The sequence below is a fragment of the Hylobates moloch genome, unplaced genomic scaffold (assembly GCF_009828535.3).
Source record: "Hylobates moloch isolate HMO894 unplaced genomic scaffold, HMol_V3 SCAFFOLD_6, whole genome shotgun sequence".
Taxonomy (NCBI): domain Eukaryota; kingdom Metazoa; phylum Chordata; class Mammalia; order Primates; family Hylobatidae; genus Hylobates; species Hylobates moloch.
The window spans coordinates 154,195,307-154,199,925 of NW_026652281.1; positions in this window are offsets into that span (position 1 = coordinate 154,195,307).

Consider the following 4,619-nt stretch of genomic DNA (forward strand, 5'->3'; position numbering starts at 1 on the left):
CACCTCCCGCCCCATTCATCCCCATTAGCCACTGTCCACACTGGGCCTGAGGGAGATCAATTCCCAGCAGCAGCCACTGGGCCGTGTTAATGAGGATGTAAGCGCCCCTGTGGCTGGGGTGGGTGGGAGGGGCAGGAGGAGCCCAGGAGGTGGAGCGGGCCATGGGGGATTCCTCACTGAATGCTGGGGGTCAGGTTTCCTCTGGGGACGCTGGAAGATGCCCCCTGTAGGGTGGAGACCTTCTCCCAGCCCTCCCCCAGGAACCGCAGTTTAGCTCAAGCAGAGAAAGAGAGCAGAGGAAGGAACCTGGCTGGGGCCTTAGGGACCGAAGGAGCAGGGGCCATGTGGCTTACTGTTGAGCAGAGAGGCCAGGCCAGGTCCCCCTCCCTCCCACCCCTCCGAGCCTTTGCTCAGGCCGCTCCCTCCACCAGGAGCGCCCTCCTTGCCTCTACCCAACACACCACCGACCTGCAAGACTCCCGAGACCACCAGCAGCTCCCTCACCCCACACAGAACCACTCCAGCCCGGGGGCTCCCTCACCCCACACAGAACCACTCCAGCCCGGGGGCTCCCCCACCCCTTGGAGCTCGCTCTGGTCACTCTGACTACGCCAAATCGTACTGATCTGCATGAAAACATGCTCAACCTCTCTCATAATAAGAGCCGTGCAAAGGAGACCCACAAAGAGAAACCATTTTCTTCCATCAGATTGACAAAGATGAACCGGGTGGGTGAATGCAGGGCGGGCTCCAGCTGCCGCTAGCGGGAGGGCAAGGGTTCTGCCCAATGGTATCTGTGGCACCGTAAATCAGTATAACCTCTTCCGAGGGCAATTTGGCAACAGCTATGTAAATTAGAAATGCACCTGCCCTTTAACCTAGCAATTCACTTCCAGACACTTATCCCACAGAGATACAAGTGCCCAAAGATGAATCCAAGGGTGTTCGCTGCCTAGAAACCTCCTGCAATTCCAAGACGATGGGCCGAGTCAGTGGGGCAGTGTCCACCCGGTGGGGCACTCCGGCTTCCTCGCCTGTGCAGCAAGACCAGCAGCTGCCTGTCCCTTGAATTCTTAGGAGTAGATCAGTTCATATAAATAAAGTGCTCCAAGAAGCGTCCAGCACATCGCAAGTATAAATTCTTGCTATTATTATCACTTTGCTGTTGTTGAAAATAACTGAGTAGATCTATACATACTGACACGTCATTATCTCCCAGAAATGCATGTCAGTGAGAAACGCAGACAGGGTATACAGAGGCCTCCGGTGGGCCATGCGGGTCTGCAGATGTGGCTCTGGCCTGCTTTGTTTCTTGAGAAGCTCGGCTTTCTAAGGCATAGCCCGTCCAAAGTGCTCGGATTACAGGCGTGAGCCACCGCACCCAGCAAATCAATCACTTTTAAAGCCTGGGGATGTACCTGTCTGTGTCTCCCCTGGACGGTGAGGCTCTGGAGCGCAGGGACTGCGTTGGAGTCACTAATGAATTCCAGGTGCCCAGCACTACCCGGCGCACAACGTTGCTTGGTGAACATTGGCTGATGGCAAGCTGGCTGGATTCCACGTGGTCCTGCTGGAGGGGACCACACCCACCCTAAGCATGATTCCAGGGAGGTTCCCACAGATGGAGAGTGGGACAGACTGGAGCAGCCTGGGAAGGGGGTGTTGCAGGAAAGCAGCCCTCTGGTGGGAAGGCAGACCTAGAGAGCTAATTCCCAGACAGGATGATCCCAGGAAGCACGACCCAGGTGTGCAGGTGCAGCCAGGCCTCCAGCACCCAAGGCAGCCTCTAGTCAAGGGCTGGATCTTGGGCCAGAGCAGAGGTCCCTCTCTTTGCAGGGTGCTGATGTCCCTATCTCTCCACATAGCTGCCAAGGGGGCCAGGGAGGCATTACTGTGGCAACAGCCTTGGCAGGGCTGGGGGTTCCTTTGTGACTTTCCCACCTCTGATGGGCTGACGCCCAGACCCGCCAGACCTGTGGTAATGCTGCCCATCAAGCCAACGCCTGGGCTGAGGAGCAGAAATCAGGCCCCTAGGCCTGAGCAGGGACCTGCCAGGGCCACCTCCATCATCAGCCCTGATTTGGGGCTACCCTCCCATGTCCCTCGTCCTCCTGCCCAGTGAAGCAGGAGGTCTTGGCCATGCCTTGTACCAGCATGCCCTAGCGTGGGAAGGGTCCCAAGGTGGGCACAGCCTGACAGTCCTCATGCATTGGATAGAGAGGAAAAGCATGGCTTGCCCCTGCTGGGAGGTACACCTGCAGTCATGACATGAACCAGCTGAATGCAGACTTTTTTTTTTTTTGAGATGGAGTCTTGCTCTGTTGCCCAGGCTGGAGTGCCATGGTGTGATCTTGGCTCACTGCAACCTTCACCGCCCAGGCTCAAGCGATTCTCCTGCCTCAGCCTCCCGAATAGCTGGGGTTACAGCCGCCCATCACCACGCCTGGCTAATTTTTTTTTTTTTTGTATTTTTTGTAGAGATAGGGTTTCACCACGTTGGCCAGGCTGGTCTCAAACTCCTGACCTCAGGTGATCCACCTGCCTCGGCCTCCCAAAGTGCTGGGATTACAGGCGTGAGGCACTGTGCCCAGCCAATTTTCTAAGTAGAATGGGTTCCTATTTTACTTGTGCTGTCAAAAATGTGTTACAGTTAAAATGAAAGGTCTTTGCTCCATCTGGCATTCACGGCAAGGCCCGCTCCGACTGCCCCATTTAGTGCCAGGCCTGTCCCTGCCTCACCCCTGCTTGGTCCGCTGTGTCCCCACTCGCAGCAGGGCAGGCTCACGCGATGATGTCCACTGTCTACCGTCTCCTTCCTTCCTTCCTGGACCCAGGTCTGCAAACTCCAGCCACGAGGTGGATCCCATCCACTACCTGTGTTTATAGAGCTCAAGAGCCAAAAATGGTTTTCTGTTGTTTAATAGTTGAAAATCAAAAGGAGGATGATATTCATGACCCATGAAAATCACACGAGGTTCGCCATCAACATCCACAAGTACGATGTGATGGGGACACCCCACACCCGACTGCTTAGCCCTACCTGGAGCTGCTTTCCACCACGAACGCAGAATCAAGGGGAGCACTGCCCGACAGCCTAGTGGATTTACGTAGGTTGGTGCAAAAGTAGTTGCGGTTTTTGCCATTATATTTGACCTTTGGCAGACAAAGCCGGCTGCTCCCTGGCCTGGGCTGCGAGTTCCACCGAGGTGGGGCCTTTGTTTTGTCCCTCACCTAAGTGCCCGCGGCAGTGCCTGGCAGCGACGGGGTGCTCCGCTGCCCTGGCTGAATGAGTGAATGGAGGTGTAGGTTGTGGAGCACATTGCGTCATCCTCCTAGAGAGAGTGACGGTCACCCCTTTCTCCAGCTCTATCGCGCGGACCCCACCACCCGCCCAGCCCAGCAAGTGGGCTCGGGCCCTGTAAGCACTGAGAGAGGCACCCTTGGGCAGGCAGCGTCATTTGCTCCACTCCCCGGAGAAGAAAGGGCAGAGGGTGGTAAGGGCTGCATTTGGCACCAGCGGGATGGGCCCCAGGGTCTCTGGAACGACGGCATGGGCTTGCTTGGTCCTGGGGGTCGCCCCAATGACCCTACACCGAGCCCCTTCCGCGAGCTGAGCCGGCAGTGCTGCGTGGGCGGCACTTTGGCGCCCTCTGGTGGTAACTGGGAGTGGCTACCACCAAGGCACCCGTGGCCTTAGCCTCCCCTGAAGGAGGTCCTGCCCGTCCTCCCCAGCCCATATGACCACCTCACCCAGAGATAAAGGAGCTCGCCAGCCTGGGTGCTCTCTGTCCCTCCAGCTCTCTCTGTACGGTATCTTGGTGTCACAGGATGTCCTTCCACCAAGCTGACCAGGGAGCTGCTGGCAGCCTCTCCTGTGGTTAGACAGGGGACTCCCAGGCTGCCAGTGTGCGTCTCATCCTGACAGAGGGTGGGAGGTGAGCTTGGTTCCAAGGCCCAGGGACCCTCCTAGAGGGATGGACAGCCTTACAAGCTCCCTTGTGTTTTTGCATATCTGGAGAAGCTGCATCATCTGTGGGTAAGAGGTGGTGCAAAGAACTGCTCTAAGTTCTACTGTGGGGACAGGAAATTTGTCTGTGCCAGCCCAAGACCCCACTTAGCAGTGATCATCACATCCTTGTCACCACGTATACACTGCACATTAACAACTATTCCTTGTCTGCCTCCAACAAGATACTGGGCTCCGGGAAGGCAACGGCAGGTCTGAGCTGCCTCAGTTACCCCAGCCTCTAGCTAGGGCCTACCTGAGTGAATGGCAGTGGACAGCTGAGTGAGTCGAAGGAGGATGAAGATGGATGGATGGAGGGATGGGTGGGTGGATGGGTGAATGGATGGAGGAAGGGTGGGTGGGTGACTGGATGGATTGGTGGGTGGGTGGGTGGATGAATGGATGAATAAGTGGATGGCTGAATGGATGGATGAAGGGTGGGTGGATGGATAGATAAGTGAATGTGTGGATGAATGGGTAGGTGGGAGGGTGGGTGAGTGGATGGATGAGTGAACAGATGGATAGATGAGTGAACATGTGAATGAATGGACGAGTAGGTGGGTAAGTGGATGGAGGGATGGATGGATGGATGGATGGATGGATGGATGGATGG